The sequence below is a fragment of the Eulemur rufifrons genome, chromosome 17 (genome assembly GCF_041146395.1).
Source record: "Eulemur rufifrons isolate Redbay chromosome 17, OSU_ERuf_1, whole genome shotgun sequence".
NCBI lineage: Eukaryota > Metazoa > Chordata > Mammalia > Primates > Lemuridae > Eulemur > Eulemur rufifrons.
The window spans coordinates 19,466,496-19,485,383 of NC_090999.1; the positions used below are offsets into that span (position 1 = coordinate 19,466,496).

General features: G+C 32.0%; 1 pseudogene; it reads left to right on the forward strand.

The window, feature by feature from the left end:
* The first annotated feature begins 2,587 nt into the window (after nt 1–2,587).
* LOC138398006 (derlin-1 pseudogene) lies at nt 2,588–3,403 on the forward strand (annotated as a pseudogene).
* The last annotated feature ends 15,485 nt before the right edge of the window (nt 3,404–18,888 follow it).

Genomic DNA, 18,888 nt, shown 5'->3' on the forward strand with positions numbered 1-18,888 from the left:
AAAGCTAAGATCAGGAAAAAATCATAAAAAAGATTGTCAACCTAAATAACAAACGGAAAGACCCTTTAAAAAATATATTTATTTAGAAATAGAGCATTGTCATGGGAATATGCGTGTCATAGTAACTTTTATTTACTGCTAAAACTGTTTTCTAAATTTTTCCATAATCAGAGAAATTTTCAAGGATTGATGAATCAATAAAAAAGTTTCCTTCTAGAGGAAAGATTATCTGCAAATAAAATAAGGCAGCTTTTCTAAAAGGGTCAAAAGGGTAAATGAGGGAGAGGACATCTCAGTTATTTTAATTAAACCTTAATCATTTTCTGTTGAGGCCCGATTACAAAACGGAAGATGAACACATAAACATGCAGACACACACAAAAAAAACACATAAACACACATAGACGGTAAAGACTGCAGTATGGAAAACTCCAGTCGCTTTTTTTTTATACTCCTATTGTCCAGCAGCTACTTCCTGGTATGTGACTATCTTTAGGGTCCTGAGGCTACATGTTCCATTTCTTATGGAAATTGCTCAAGGATTCTTTAAACTAATTGCCATTGCTCAAGAAATTCCTCGAGCCCTCCCCCTGCGGTGGAATACAGATAAGCCTGTATGGGTTGAGCAGTGGCCTCTTACAAAAGAAAAGCTGGAGGCGTTAAAGTCTTTAGTAGCTGAGCAGCTTGCTGCCGGTCATATTGAACCCTCCACCTCTCCTTAGAATTCTCCTGTTTTTGTTATCAAAAAGAAATCTGGAAAATGGCGATTTCTACAGATTGCATATTTAAAAAATTATATTTCACAGACACTTATTTGTACTTAATAAATGTCAAGCACTTGAAACTTAATTGCATTACTGCACTATGCTACCTATGGAAAGACTGGGAACAAAAAGGGTTCCAGCTTGAATCCCAAGTGCCTTCAAAACTGCATGTCTGTTAAAGGGGGAGGAAATGGTAAAGGACACCAAGAAAGAAGAAAGAGGTTAGTACAAGAGGAAAACAAACAAACAAACCAACCAGGAAAGAGAGAGAAGGATTGAGAAAAGGAGAAGAGAGAAATACATGTGGGACTATAACATATAGGGAAAAATAACATTACTAAAGGAAGAAATAAATGCTGCCATGAAATGTAGTGAGGTATGCTAAAGCAAAATGTATCAAATTTTCTTGGGCTATGGTATCATGGAAATAAATGGTGACTGCAGGAGCTTGGGTTTACTGGTGGCACCAGTTGCCAGCTAGAAATGGGTGTAGCAAAATGTACTGGAGAGTAAAACAAAATAGTGTATTTATGGGAAAACAACTCTAGAGTAGTGTGTCTGTGAAGATGGTAGAGTGTAGGGCAGTAGCTCTAGGCATTACCTGTCACCAAAGGACATAAATGGTGTGTCACTCTAAACAACTGATTCTCCAACAATAGAACTTATCAAAACAACATGCTGCTTTAGCAATAAAATTCTATGTATTTCAGAATTCATTTATTGAAATATATTATCTGTCAAACATTGTACTTGATTATGGATTAATGTTGTGTCTTTATTAATATACAATAACTATTGTGCATTAATTCAATTAGAAATAGAATTATATAGCTCTTAATGCAATTAAATTATTTCCCTATATTATATGAATAACATTCAAATTTTATAATCTTCCATTCAATATGCCCCTTCATTTTATAGAGCAATATGTGAAAACACAGGAATAGCTTTGTATACTTCAATTTTCAAAGGAGTAAGAAAAGGTTATTAGAGAAATGGAAAATTCTAAATACAAGTTATTAATTAGATTAGAGAAAAGTAAAATGAGAGTGTGTTATTGTGGAACAGATATTCTCAATATATTGTACAACTATGATATTTTTATTAAAATCTAGTTTACTTTTTTGCATTTGATTTCAAACATATAATTATATCCTTTTAAACCACTGAATAACATCTTGATGATAATTTTATTATAGTATGCATTAATTATAAGCCATTTTTATATAAACACCCTGTCTCTATGTGATGGTAACTGTTATTTGTTTTGAGCATTTTTCCAAAGCTTTATATGACCACTTATTTCAAATCTTTCTCAATTAGATAAATGCTCATGGTTTCCTGAATCAAAGGATTTTGTTAGTATTTCTAAGATAGCAATAGTTTGTGCAATTAATCATGGTGCAAAGTCATATTCACCCAGCTATATCATACTAGCAATAACTCACAAATGGTAAGGGAGTCAGAGTGTAAATCAAAGCCCCATTGGGTGAAACTAAATACAGCCCATAAACAGCTGCTAATTTAAACAAAACATAGAAAATACTTAAGCCCTGAAAATCTTGTATCAGATTAAAATATAGTCTTAACATACATTTTCTTATATTCTCTATAAAAGTCAAATCAATGCAACAAATATTTATATTGCATTTAAGCAAAAGACAGGACTAGATCTATACATAAAACGTTGAGAATTGTTAGAAATGTTAATTGTAAGATAAGCAAAATTATCTAATTACAAATTTTTCTACTATATGTATATCTTCTCTTAGATCCTGAGTAATGATTCTAAAAGTTAATTTTACTCCGAATTTGGTGGCGCCATGTCCGCTGGTCTCCGCCTTCTGAATGGTGGCTTTGGGGGCTTCGGCTTGGACACCTACTTACAGAGCCCACCGCGTTCTGAGGTGCTAGCACAAGGAGACCGCCGCGCATCCGGGTGACCTTAGAGGTGAAGATGTCATACACGGGGACTGATTCAGTGGCATCCTGGCCAAAACACACTACTGGTTTGCTGCCACCATCGCGGTGCCCTTGATCAGCAAACTCGGCCTCATCAGCCCAGCCTCCCTCTTCCTCTGGCCCAAACCCTCCCTCTATGGTTTCCAGATTTGGAGGCAAATCACTGTCACCTTTTATTTCACTTTGCTCCAATAACTGGATTTCTTTATTTGGTCAATTTATATTTCTTGTATAAGTATTTTACACGACTTGAAACAGGAGCTTTTGCTAGGAGGCCAGCGGTCGATTTATTCATGCTCCTCTTTAACTAGATTTGCATCATCATTACTGGCTCAGCAACGGGTATACAGTTGTGAATGATTTTTCTGCTCATGTCAGTACTTTATGTCTGGGCCCAGCTGAACAGACACATGATTGTATCATTTTGGTTTGGAACATTATTTAAGGCCTGTTATTTACCTTGGGTTATACTTGGATTCAACTATATCATCGGAGGCTCGATAATCAATGAACTTATTAGAAATCCTGTTGGGCATCTTTATTTTTTCCTAATGTTCAGATGCCCAAAGGAGTTGGGAGGAAGAACATTCTATCCACACCTCAGCTTTTATCACCAAATAAAGTTTTTTGAAGGCCATAGTGTTTCACAGTTATTTTATTTTATGTTTTTATGCTGAAAGCAGACCACTGCTAGGAGCAGTGTTGAGTGGCTGCCATACTTTGAGTCAACTAAAAAAGCTTTGAACATTTTGATCAGTTTCTTTTCAGGAAAGGTGCTCTAACAGGACGACTCTTCTTTCCCCCACTCTTAAACAGTGATGTGTGTTGTACTAGGAACTGGGAGTTTGAAAACAGCTCCTCATTTTTAATAAAGTTTATTTGTGTGTACCTCTCTGTATTTAATTTATATGATAAATTAGGTAGGGAAGCCTGAACCTTAACTGTCATATGGTCTGCTGTAGACCTGTGGCCACAATAAAATTTACTTGTATAAAAAGTAATAAAAATAAATGTTAATTTTTATACACATACAGTATTAGAATAATTTTAACCAAATACACAATCTTCTGTGTGGATAAGTGATTAGAATAACCCCAAGCAGCTAAAAATGTTCATTTTAAGATGCAATTTAAAGTCAATTACTTTAATAAAAGTCAAGTTATAGAATATAATTCCTTTTTTACAGGAGACATTTAAAAGGCTACTTGGAGTCTCTGTATAGTTATTTCTTAACTTCTGATCCATAATTTTTAATACTCTTCATAGGATTTCCCATCAAACGGATAATCTGTCAATGTACGACATAATGTGAAAATGGGAAAACCAAAAGGGTCTTTCAATAAATGAAAGCCAGTATGTCCAAATATGTTTTGGAATTATACAATGCTATTGTGACCAGCTGCAATTCTGAAAATGTCATAAAATGGAAGATTTATATTGAAAGGTTGAAATATATAAATTGAATATAACTTGAAATAAAAGGGTCTTTTTAAATGCACTGAGTCAATATAGAGTAAGCCCCCCTTCACTTCCACAGTGGCCCCAAACTTTTTTTTATTCTGTGACTCAAAACTTTGTGGCATGAAAGGATAAACATTTCTTTCTTCTTTCCAATATTACCTAGCTCCCTTGTGCATGTTAACTCATGAAAAAACGAAGAGACCTGCCATGTCTTTTGAATAAGCTTGATTGTACCGAGAGTTCTGACATATTATCAAATTTGTTTTTTTCAAGACCCCATCAAAATTTATTTTGTATTTGCATTTTCTTTTTTATAGGCAATTCTCACTTCTATTCCCCTCTACCTACTTTACATGTGCTATATATGGATATGTATGTATCATTGCATAATATGTAGATTGTTCCGGGTGTACATCTAATTTATATAAATCCTATTGTGTTATTGATCCCATCCTATTATTAATGTTTTAAAATTTGACATTGTCTTTAATCTCTGTCTATATTGTTTCTAACTGCTCCATGATATTCCATAGTACATGACTACATTATATTTATTTGCAGAATAATAAACATAGAGTTGCTTCTAAATCTCTACTGCAAACCCTAATCTATCTATCTATCTATCTATCTGCCTTTTTAAACATACAAAAATTTCTGAAATACATTCTCAAGAATGTGACTGAAGAATTAGAGGGTAAGAAAATAATTTAATTAAGTTCTTTAAAATTTTTTGTCATAATACTTATTCCAGTTTATATTGCTCTTTGTATATGAAGGTTTCTACTGTGCCACAAACTTATCAACACTAGGTGTCATCTACCTTTATGAATTTTGAAAAGCTAATTTTTATAAATTAGTATCTTCTATTTTTATGGAGCATTTTTCTAATTTCTCATAAATATGATCATCTCTTCATTTATTTGTTGGATTTTCAGTTTTCTCCAATTGCCTATTTTATTTTTAGTTATTTGTCTTTTCAGTTTACTTCCCATAGTTTTATTTGTTTCAGATATCAATATTTTTCTTTCAGAATTAAATAACAGATAATAGTCTTAGCTTTACTGTGAGATAAAAATTATGTCAATAAGAGTAATTTTCTTTCCTTTGGTGATAAAGGGCAATGCATTAGAGAAAGATTGGATATATTGATCCCTTCTAAATTTGTATAAGACTAACATGTGTATTGTTTGCTTATTTTTTGTTTGTTTTGTCATTTTGGGATTATGAACATTATGAAATTACTTTAGTAGTTGAATATAAGTCCTGGAAATCTGTTATTACATATTTATTGTAATATCAAAATATAAGCAGATTTGTAACTGAAGAGATTGAAACTAGGAGTCAGACTTAAAAGGTTAATTAATTCTAAGGAATTCAATATCAACAAGGACATAAAAAGTAGTTAGATTAAAAATGATTTGTAGAGAAACTTAAGGATAATGAAATTGAAAACAAGCAAGGATTATGGAAGATTACAACAACCAAAACCACTGTAATCCAAGTATCTATGAATACCTGAAACTACCTGCTATTTTGAATTATTTTCTTAACTTTAATGGTAAACCTACTTTGGAAATCTTTTTTCATAGAAAATAAATGTGTGTGTGTGTGTGTGTGTGTGTGTATGTATAAAAATGACCACTATCTTTTTCTCCTAGGGTTACATAAAGCTAATAGGAAGAAATGCAGGTAGATGTATCATAACTTGTTTCTCCCTTGACAGCCAAAATTGCTTGCTAGTGAGTTTTGGTATAGAAAATCCAGATATTTTGTTGTAGTAGAAAATACTGATTTAATTACTTTACCTATTACATGATTATCTCTAGTTGTGAACCTCAAGATTCTTGGAATTAATTTGTACTATGCCAGAATTCATACAACATTAGAATCCAATAGAAAGTAGACATCCTGTAGATAATTAATTAATATATTCACTAAGTATGTACAAATATGACTATATGTCTCTAAGAACTCACATTCTGGCAAGAACAAGAGAATTTGAATAAAAAACTGAAGTAATTTCAAAAATATATAAATATTTTTGGCTTTGGGAGTGGAAAACAATGACATACCTAATTTGTCTTGAGTGAGGTCTGGGAAATAATTGAAAATATTTCCTGAAGGAGGCTGTAACTGAGATTACTCTTAGATGAGTAATTAGGCCAGGGAAGAAGCTGGAAAGAACATTTTAATACAAAGAGAAAGTTCATATAAAAGGCAGAAAGTGTCCTTTTGGGGACTTAATCTGTGAAGCAGAAAGAATTAGGAAATGAATCTAGAGAATGATTCAAGTGCTAGCATATGAATGACCCTATATACAGTTTTGAAATTTGTTGTAATTTGCTTTATGGTCCAGCACATGGTCCATTCTGAGACATATTCTCTGTGGACTTTAAAATATTATATTAAATATAATGGTATTAGGGTGTCACTTAAGTCATACTCATTATCTTTTTTCAAATTTCTTTATCTGCTTTTGGTTGTTTTACTTCATTTTGTTTCTTTCATTGTCGTAGTCCATTCAGGCTGTTATAATAAAGTACCTTAGACTGGGTAATTTATAAACAACAGAAATTTATTGCTCACATTCTGGAGACTGGAAACTCCATGATGAAGGCACTGCAGATTTGCTGTCTGTAAGTGCTGTGTCTCCCCCATAGATGGTGCCTTTTTGCTGCATCCTCACATGGTGCAAAGGGAAAATAAGATGACTTTCACTTATTTTATCAAGGCACTAATGTCATTCATGAAGGCCCTGCCCTCAGGCTCTAATCACCTCCTAAAGGCCTTACTTTTTAACAATATAATTTGGGCTTCAACATATGAATTGGATGTTACAAAAACATTTAGACCATAGCATGTATTTTAATATAATATGCTTATTATATACATGGTATTCATAGTATAGGTATTTATAGTATAATAGGAATTTTTGAGTTTTTGGTTCAATGTCTTTCATAATTTTTAGAAAACATTTAGAGCTTGTGTTACTTCTAACATTGACTCTGTACCTTTTTTATTAAATCTGTATTATTTCTGCTCATTCAACAACACATTTTCAACATTTTCACTTTGCAATATATATCTCTTACATTTTTAAATGGTTTTCTTCCTTCTTTCCTCCTCCTTCCCTCATTTTCTTCCTTCCTTTCTTCTTTCCTTCCTTATTGTCTTCCTCCATCCTCTCCTTTCTTTTTTTGATCCTACATCATCAGTAGCCTGCGTACTATCTAGTGTTCTATTTTCTAGTTCACTAATTCTATATTCTGATTTGTCTAATACAATGGTAAACCATCTATTGGCCAGGCGCGGTGGCTCACGCCTGTAATCCTAGCAGTCTGGGAGGCCGAGGCGGGTGGATCGCTGGAGGTCAGGAGTTCGAGACCAGCCTGAGCAAGAGCGAGACCCCGTCTCTACTAAAAATAGAAAGAAATTATATGGACAACTAAAATATATATATACAAAAAAATTAGCCGGGCATGGTGGCGCATGCCTGTAGTCCCAGCTACTCGGGAGGCTGAGGCAGTAGGATTGCTTAAGCCCAGGAGTTTGAGGTTGCTGTGAGCTAGGCTGACGCCACGGCACTCACTCTAGCCCGGGCAACAGAGTGAGACTCTGTCTCAAAAAAAAAAAAAAAAAAATGGTAAACCATCTATCAAGTGCCTTCTGTTACTAGCACTTTATCTTGCTTATTATACTCTTCATTTTTAGAATATCATTTTGATCTTTCTTTCTAGATTCCATATTGTGAGTAGAAATAATTAAATATATATATTTTAATTTTCTTTACATATTGTTTATAGCTTTCAAAGTTTATTTTGTCTAATTCCAACACCAACATTGTGAATTTTTTTCCTGTTGATTTTCATGCATTTGGTCTTATATCTTGGCATGCTCAGTGTTTGTTAATTCATTAATTTGCTATTCATTGGAATGCTGGTCATTGGATATACAACATTTATGGATTACTATTTTGTTTTCACGTAAGGTTTACCATATCTTGTGTTAGGCAGTTGTATAAAGTCAGGCCATTTTAATCTAAACAGAAACTGAAAATATTTAAGGCTGAAAGTAAGTCTTTGTGAGGGATGGCCTATTGCCAATTTTCATTAATTTCTAGAGCATAGCACTTCCTGAATCATAACTGCAACCCTAAGATTTTACCCTTTCTCATGGCAATCCATAAATTCCAATATTTGTCTCATCTCCATAAGACTACAGATGCTCTGTTTCGCTTCTTGGTTTCTTTAGCCTTTCCCCATGAGCCAGTTATGAACTGGAAATACCTCAAGACACAAATCATTCTTGCATAAGTTTTAGCTCACCTAATTGAACTTTCCTTCCTGTTCTTTCTGACTGAGATTTTTGTCCCCCTTTAAACCTTGGCTAACTTGGTTGCTTTAATATTACTTCATATACATATAAATATATGAATGTGTATTAATCTGTGTCCTACTTTTTTAGTTATTTTTAATTATTTTCTTTGGGTCTATTGGTCTATGATAAACTAATCACTTACAAGAGGTGAACTGTATTCATTTTTACCTCATTCAGCTCCATCAACACAAATATAAAGCCATGTATTTCAATAAAATCCCAAATCTCCTTCTTAATATATATTACACTAACAAAAATGAGTATACCCAAAAAACACACAAGTGCACACACATATACAAGTTGGTTTATCTTTTCACTTTATTTGCTATAATTTCAGCTCTTGTTCAAAACATAGAAAAATAAACTAATATGTCCAGATAATATATCAAGATATATAGAAGCTACTGGTTAGAAAACAAATGCCTTTCATAATTATTAGAAAATGATTAATACAAGGAATACTCTAGTTTAGTGTTGTCCAATTGAAACATGAGCCATATATGCTATATTTTAATTTTCGAGTAGTAACATTAAAAAATTAAAAGAAGTCACATCTATTGTTATAATATATTTGGTTTAAGCATATGTATCTAAAGTATTATGTCAACATATAATCAATATTTGAAAAGAATTAATAAGATGTACTACATACTTTTTTCTCACTCTAAGTCTTCAAAATGAAGTATGCATCTTGTATATTCAGCACTTTAGCATGTCTCAATTCAGATTATCCACATTTCAACTTCTCATTAGTCACATGAGGCTAACAGCCACTATATTAGAAAACATAGTTCTAGTTCCATTTTAATATTATTTTTATTACTAATAGGCGTTATAATTAATATATGTATGTCACTTTAATATAATCTAGATAATATTTATAAAGTACTTGAGAAAAAACCATACAGATCAAAAGAGGGAACATTCTTATTAATGTCAAGATATAGTGTATACAGCTTTTTTATCTTATTCTCATCTGTATTATGTATCTTTATTAGAATTAAGATATATTGGTAATTCTCACTATTTCCTATTTATTAAGTCTAGATTTATTGTAGTTCAGTTTTTTTCTGTTAAACTGTGTTTATTTTATTAAATTAAACAGTCTGTAAAGGAATTGAGCATTATAATGCAATTTTTCATTAGTAGTTTAAATCAAGCCTCTCATATTGCCAAAGAGATAAATTTCTAAATCACATAATTCTAGAAAATATTGTCAAATTTGGAGGAGCATGGACCATATTGATCTCTTTATCTCAAAGACACAAGATTGTCTTGAGAGAGGAGACTATTAGCTTATTATTATGAAAATTAAAGTAGTTATTGTCTCAAGTTATCTCAATATAATGTTTTCATCACTATTTTCTAGTGAAGTTTTATTTATTCTTTTTTTTTGACTAGGGGCTTATGGACAATTTCTGATCTGGTGTCTGCATTTGGAGAGATTCTACAGCACATGCATGGATGGTAATAATCTTTTATTATAGAATGGTTTCCAAAATGATCAGCGAAAGCAATAAAATTCTAATTTAATTCCAAAAATATCATTTGTTTTGGTACATTTGAATCATATAATCTATGTTTTATTTTAGGCAGTGCCAGCAACAGCTTCCATTAAACTACATAATCATTTTTTTTCCAAGACATTCAGCTCTTTTGAACCAGTAAATTTTATGAGAGGTGGGGTTTAGGGAAGAGTGGAAGATAAGTGTTTGAAAAATATTAAAACATGAATTCCTTTGATTTATAATGCCATGAATGATAGCCAAGGGTCATAGTACCAGGTTTATTACCTTTGAAACACAAATTAATCATTTGTAAAATTAGAAACATGTTATGGAACATACAAGTGATTGCAAAACCTACCAATGTTGAAATACAACATTGCTCTTGCTGGTGGGTTTCTAATTTTATTAAATCATAGAAATGAGTTTTATGAACAATATTCCAGATGGGAAAATGTTCACATGTCACACAACGTTTCACATATTTATATGAAAAGCAATCTGTAACCATATGCATAACATAAATGAGAAAATGAATCTTCAAATATGCATGGACTGCCGTTAGGTGCACAGCTGTATGAATTTGATGTTTTCCTGCCAGTGGGTTTACCTGATGCCACCTAACTTTTTGTAGCTACGGTGATTAATAGTGTCAACCTTAATAAGAAATAGAGAGACACTCTTTAACAGAAAAATATATTTATTTGGGACTAGAACATTGTAATGGGAATATATGTGCTATAGTAAACTATGTGCATATTCTGGGATGTAGAAGAAAATACGTGTTTTTAAAGGAAAAAATGAGAATGATATAGATGTTTTGAAGTAATTATCCTTGGCTACAAAAATTAATAATAAGGGTGATGCCAGTCTGAGATTAGACAGGCAGTTGCTGGGAAGACTGTCCTTGCTGAAGTAGTTCTGTGTAGTGCACTTTGTGTGATGGCCTTTGTGCCAGGTTGTGGTTTTTGCATAGTAAGAGTAACTGTCTCTTCATAATCTTCCCAGACTCTACTTATCAGATTTTTTTTAACATTATAAACTCCATTTTGATCCCAACAACTTTCACAATAGTGATTAATCTTTAAAAGAAATTAAATTGTTGGACATAAAGCATTTTTAATTGACAGCATGTAAGATTAACCTATATATTTATTGTTTAACCAAAAATGAAACACGTTTATGTTACCCATGATTCTCATATCCAGAAATACAAGGATGTTATGGAATCATATATTTAGCTTCTCCTTCTTTCCTTTTTCCCTCTCCCTTCCCCTTTCCTTCCCCATCCCTCCTCCTTTCCTCCTCATTTCATCTCCCTTACTCTCTCCCTCCACTTTCAGAATTTAATGAATACCTAATTAATTTGTGTATATAGTTAATTGCTCAAATGCAAACATGTATAAGAGATAGCAAACAAATTTGTTACTTTCTTCTTTTCCTTTACAATGAAATAAAATTCTGATAGAATACACACACACACATACACACACACACATACACACACACACATACATATATATTATACAATTTTAACTGCTTAACTCTTTAATTTCTTAAGAGCAGAAGGTTCTTATTTGACTTAGTGCCCAAAGGACTTGGAATTCTTCCTGGAATATAATAAACTTTTGAAAACTACTCAAATAAAACTGAACCCACTAAGTCCATTTGGATTCAATTATAGATCTTTAGAAAATCAATTTACCATTAAAGAAAAAATGTGCTATTTGCTTATGGACTGCCTTTTGTAGTTTTTTCATAAAAATTGTACTCAATTAATGCTAAATTGTACACATGATGTTATATCTCAAGATGTAAAAGTTATAACCATTTTATTAGTAAACCTTGCAGCAGACAGTCTAACGTCACTTTTAATATCTCTTGCATTTTAAATTCTCAGGATCATTCTGAACTACTCTATAATTTTTATAATCTTATAGATAATCTACCATTCTTTCTAGCCTTTTCTATAAAATTTAAGCCATTAATGTATTTTTCTGTTTCATGAAAACTTCAAAAAAGTCCTAAATACAGTGAAATGTCACATGGGTGTTCTCTTCAATCCATAAACTCAATATTTTGATGTTTGAAGTTTTGTAGCTATAACAACGTGTTATGTTCTCAAAAAGAGTGTTTTTGTAATGAATTTGAAACTTGAATTTATGTAAAAAGTTGCTAATTATTAAATCAAAGAAATTCATTTTGGCAAAGATGCAGAGTGCAAACCATCACGATGGCTAGAGATGTTCTAGCTAAAGTCATTCAGAACCCTGCTGATTTACTGCCAATATAAATCTTTACACGTAATTGATATTTATCTGCTGTCTTAATACAGAAGGATGTGATGGGTATTTAATATGTTATTTCACACATTTCTAACATGCATTGATTTATTTATTTAAAAATGAAGAAGAAAGGCTATTTAGCACAGAAGTAATTATAAATATTACTGATTCAGAAGTTAGAATTCAGTTATTAATAGTTATATTCATCCAAATCTGGGTTCTGTTTCTGAGCCCTTCTCACATTTCATCTCGCTTCCCCAGAAGTAACTAGAGGCCAAACACTTACCTATTGCCCTTTTCATATCCTTACGTTTCTGTTTCTTGACCAACTGGACTGCACTGTCTCACCACGCTTGGCGACATTTTCTGCCATGTATAGCTAGACCTACTATTACCACACAATAGAAATAGCATTCCATTGAGAATCAGATAATCTTCATTTTGTATCATAACTTTACCAGTCTCTTGGGAAAAAATAATTTAATTTGGCCATCCTTTAGTTTCCACAGCTGTAAAATGGTGATATATTTTTAGAGTTGCTTGAAAATCTATGGTGTTCTTATATAAAAGATAGCACAAGATTTAGTTAGAAAACTCTTTCTTCTTTCAATCCTTTTTGAGATATTCCTTTCATTTCTCTTTCTTCAACTCTTCTAGGAGATCTTTTTATTCTTTGGCAGGCAGGACCAGGACCTCTAATCATATGAGGTATTTAGATCCATAATTGTGATAATTGAGGTGAATGTTTATACTTTTCCCAAATCTACCCTCAAAATGGGAAAAGGACAGTATTTTCTACATTTTATAAATTGTTAAATATGTTAAGGCAAATCATAATCACACATTAGCCCCCTTTACTAATTCAGTCTACTGGACTACAGCTCCATCTAAATACATAAAAAATTTCGTTTATACATTATCTTAACAGATTTTTCCATTGAATTTAAAAGCACACATTTCCATGAACAATTTAATGATTTTTTTTTTGCCAAATAGAGCTTTAAAAAAGGTATAAATGACATATATTAATAAGCCATTTACTTATAATTTGGTGTTTCTAAATGCCACTTTTCTTCTTAAGTAAGTTTTCTTCTTGCAATTCTAGATTAAAAGGCTAATTTATTTTATTATTTTTCATATTAGAGAGCAAACCATATTTTACATTTTCTTCAAGTAATATTTATTTTAAATAAGACTGAATGAATATTTTCTGTTGTAACCGCAAACTTTGCTTATTTAAATGTTTCAAAAATATAAAAATATAATTAATATTCAATAAATTACTTAAGCATCTTATGAAAGTGAACTGTACCAGGAATTACCATATCCAAGAATCTTTCACTGCTACACTTGATCAAACAAAACTCACAAAATTTTCTGAGTACAAGTTTTATAAACCTGCGTGCACCGCCCCCGCCCCCCGCCCCCCGCTCCCAGCTTGCTGGAAGAACTGTCCCATTCATTTTAATACAGGCTCTGCTTTCCTTGGAAGAATGAGAATAGTAGATATAAAAGATTTATTTTTTTAATTTGTTGAAGCCATATGATTCTTCCAAAGTCACACATAATTCATCATGCTCATTTATACATAAAGAAACTAATGCGCAGCATCCCTAGCAGATGTATCTGTCCCAAAGCTTATTTTGTGCTACCAAGAAAAATCCAAGTATCTTTAATATCTATGATTTCACATGGCTAAGCAGTTCATTTGCTCACTTTCCATCAGTTGCATATGTTGTAAACCAAATGCTATTTCAGTCTCATTGACAGGGAAAAAAGGGATACCTACTAAGTATGGCAACATTGAAATAAATATTTACCTTACATATTCTTGCATATACTCTTAAGCGTTCAGAGGTGTAGCACATTCATTTCTGTATTCCATAGTCCCTGCCAGACACATTTTCTAGGTACATAACTCAACTTGCCTTTTTGTTTGTTTGTTTGTTTCTTTGCTTGTTTTCTGGAACATTGAACCTCTACCTATTCTACTTTTATTTTCCCCTCTAGTAAGAGACTAAATCCTTCGTCACAGTGTTCTGTTACATAAGACTCAGACCAAATTAATCATATGCCATTGCTGCCCACAGTGATTGTTCAAAGAATAAATATGCAATTCTTAAACCAGACCAATGAGAAATATTTTTTATGTATTTTGATTCTGTTTGTTTTGTTTTCTATGAATAGAAAATAAGGAAGAGCCCATTTTTTTTCCCCCTGAAACTCTTAAAAATACAAGCACATATCTGTTTGCAGCCATACTTGCAGTTAGTTATGTGGAGAAAACTCACCTGAGAAAATGAAGTAAAAATACAAGGAGATCAGAGAGGAAAGAGAGAGAAAAATGAGAAGATAAGTGATGCTGCTCAACTCTCTAATTCCAATAATTTCTTAAGCCATACATGTTCTTGACCTGTTTACAGATCTTCTAAAATCCATTGACTTTCACTTGTCTCTGTCTAAGTTATTCTGAGCTCACTGAAATCAAATAAGTGCTAGCTACTCCAATGCTTAATTAAAAACAGTATTAGGACATATACTAGGTTTGGACACTTTTAGAATTTTAAGGTATTTCCAAATTGGCACCTTTTGCGGTGTAAGTTATGAATCAAATGAAGAAAAAGACATAGCAGATGGAGAAATAACTTTATTACCAATATGGTTGATATTGGAAAGTATAGTTTGGGTGTTTGACAACAGGGCTTTGATATCACACCCTAGAGTTTGATAGACTCCCCTCTTAGAGGAGTGCTGGACCTTTAAGCCTGTCTGGGTAGAGCCTGTCTCTATAAAAGTTACAGCCTACACTAACAAAGAATAATGTGTGTTCCAAAGGGTAGCCTAACTCCACATAGGCATAGGGAAGAAGTAAGTCACCACTTTTTCCCCCCAGTGCTACAGTAAGATAATTAATTTCTCCCGCCCAGAAGAGGAAGTAGTAGAGGTAGAAACAGAGACCTTAAATGTTACACTAATGGATGCTGCTCTGCATGGAAGAAAACATCAGGATTGGTAAAATAAGGCTTTTCTCCTAACATATATAAAGACAAGCACATGGAATTTTTAATTAAAAAATAGATTTGATGTTACTAGAAGGAGCATTTGGAAGGTAATTTGTTTAAAAGAAAGGTTGCTGTTATGTGAAACATGCCTTTTTTGTTATAAAATTCGACTTTTGTAGCCACTATGTTAAGTGTAATTTAACAAGTTTCATAAGCATGTTTTACATCCTAATTCCGAAATAATTTGAAATATGCACTTTAGGATGGGAAAGAATAAATTTCAATAGCAAAATCAATATTAGCCTTTTATAATCTAATCAGCATGTTGTATACAATTACTATTTCAAGATGTTGGGACTCTAGTCTTTCAATTTCAGAGGATCCTTAGTTATATAATTTCTCTACCCTATTTCAAAGAAATCACATTTCTGTTTTATATTCCATAGTTTTTCTCTTTCTAGAACTGTAGAATTAATATAAAAAGGGATAAGAAAGGTGTTACTGCAGTGAATTGGGTTTTCTAAGAGACTGCTAAAATAAGATAGCCTGAGATTTAAAAGGATAGTCACTTCTTCATTTCCAGCTGCAAATAGGAGAAATGTCTCACCACTTGTGCTTCTGTATTTGCCCCACTACTTTTTCTAATTAATAATTAAAAATCCATTGTATTAACAATTCAGCATGAATACAGTAAATACAATCTTTGAAGTTTAGTGAGAGCCGGAAAGTGGAAAAGCTGAATCGACAGGATAAAATGATTGTCATCTATTTCTCCCACATCTAACAACCCTTAGGCAAAATTTGTCAGGCATATGACCGTATAAATTTTGAGGAATATGTCTAAATTACAATTTTAGAAACAAGAAATTGAAAATTATATTCTGTCACTTTTGGTAACCACACAACAGCAAAACAATGGAAATCACATCTAGATATGACTGAAGTCTCAAGTGGGTAAGAAGTTAAAGTTATTTATGCAAAAGTCACCTGTGGATTATTTGTAAATTGTAGGATTAAATAAACTGATATTTTAACTATGGCATAGGTGCTAAAGTTTTAAGCAAATAATTCTTAGGTAGGTGGTTGATGTAGGCAAGGTGACTAAACTAGTCCAGGAGAGGATTTAAAGGAAAATCTTCTTATCTTCATATTGGTCCTGAGTGTTGCAGTATTAAAATTTACCTTCCCAAGAAAAAACCCCAATCTAAATCATAACATAAGGGAAAGTTGCCAATGGAAAGTCCTCACTGAACTTTCAATATGTTATTATCTCAATCTTTACTTGATATGTATATCAAATATATTTGTTATTAATCATATATTTCAATTGCCTTTATTTTCGGGACATATGACAAGAAAAGATGTGCAACAAATTCATTATAAATCTTAACCCTTCTACTGAATAAAGATATTTTAAGGAACAAATTGAACCCTCAAATTAAACAACTTATCAAAAGTTAAAAACAACGTTTTAAATGTGATTTTAATTAACAGCTGCATACCATGAACTTTTAAATTACCATTACTGACTATTTGAAATATCAACTGGTTTAGTCCAATGATGTGCATAAAAATAGTGTTTGGGAGTGACTTAAAGGTTTAGACAATCATAACTCAGAAACTAGGGAAAGTTAAGACATAGTTTATGTCTACTAAGTAGCTGTGATAATGACATTTACTAACATTTTCAGAGTTTTTTCTTAGCATGAAAGACTTTCTAAAAACTTAACATTTTTTTTAAAGAAAAATTTTATGAAACAAACAAGGAAACACTGATCCATTTTTTGTTATGTTAATCTCTCCACAGTATTTCCATCTAGTACTTACTATCTCATTCAAAAGCTGTTCCCTTATGAAGCTTCTGATAATTTTTGTCATTCAAAAAAACTAAGTTTATATACTTACCTTCTGTTATGACAACTATGGCTAGGAACAACAACAACGATTTCATACGAGAAGGAAATAATAACAATGGCAGTAAACGCACACACCACACATATATACACACATAAGGCATTTATACATATTTCCTCTGCATCACTGAAGATTCTGTACTTCCCTTAAGAAGTGATCATTTCAGATTTTAGATAGTGCCCTTACTGAAAGTCAAATCAGGTATTACCCTTATTTGCTCTTCATTATATTATAGACTTATTAAAACAAGTTCAAGAAATGATATTTCTCATCAAGCTTTAAAATATTAGTTTCCATTTTGCCTCAGAATAAGATGTTTTATTCATTGGCAAAATTCCCAGCCCAATAATATAAAGGGAATAAATTATGTACATTTGGATGACACTTTAGTGGATTCTTAATTAAGAAATGGTAACCATCATCTAAGGGGACACATTTTATTTAGCAAGTAAAAGAACAGATCCATTAACCCCCATACATTCTAAGATTTAGCACTGGGGATGAATTTAAAATTACTGTTAATTTTTTTCATTGTGTAAAATATATAACCTTAGGATATTGATTAAGAATAAGGAATGAATGAATTCTCCTAGCTCTATAGGTTTAACAAACATTTTGAATATTTAAATACAAAATGTGAAATGTGAACATAATGATTATTTAGCATATTTTGTTATTAAAGAAATAGTGGGTTCCTAACATTTTAAAGCAATTTAACATATTGAAATGTTTAGCAGAGATCACTTTTGGACAGGGAAACCATTTCTTTTCTTTTTTTTTTTTTTTCAAGTAACAAAGAGAATCACTCAATATATTAGCTTTTGTCTGTTTTGGTTTTTTTTGGGGGGGGAGGGGGACAATTTTTTAAAGAACACGTCATCTTTGTAATCATAGGCCAGGTATTTGATTGGATATATTCTGGTTGTAAGGGAATCCCTTAAAATCAGTGGAATATATTAAAAATTTACTCCATACAAATTTTCTAAAATTGGTATAGGTATGTTTCTGAACAGAGAGAAAACAAAAAAGCTAGAAGGTATAGTCTTGAATGGGGAATGAAAGAAGGAAGCAATTAAAAAATTACTTTGTCTATGGTATGTATCAAGATGAAATTAAACTAGGGTAGAAATTGATATTTTGCTAAAATAGTATTGGATTCACATATTTATGTGTTGAAAAACATATGTATAAAAACTTATGAATAATGGCAAGCATTTCTGGAAATTTTAGAGGAAGTGATTCCTTGCACGTAATATTTTCAGATTAAAAAGCAACTGATGTTCAAGCCAACATGTGAAGTATTTATTGATTTGTGAGATTCTGGTACAAATGATTTGCTTGTAGTTGTGATAGAGTTTATCAGCTTCTTATCCTGTTTCTAAAGATGTGATACCTATTGATTCTTTTAATAAACTGATGGTTTTAGGACTAGTAGCATGATATATTTAACACACACTGACCTAGGACTGGTAAGCACAGATGACCAAATGTTGATGATCTAATAAAAGTCCCAGCCATCACTATCAGGACAAAAGTTAAGGAAATGCCAATAAAAATCTACTGTATGTGATTTTTATCTTATTAATAAAAAATGTATTAACTTACAGAGACAAAGTAT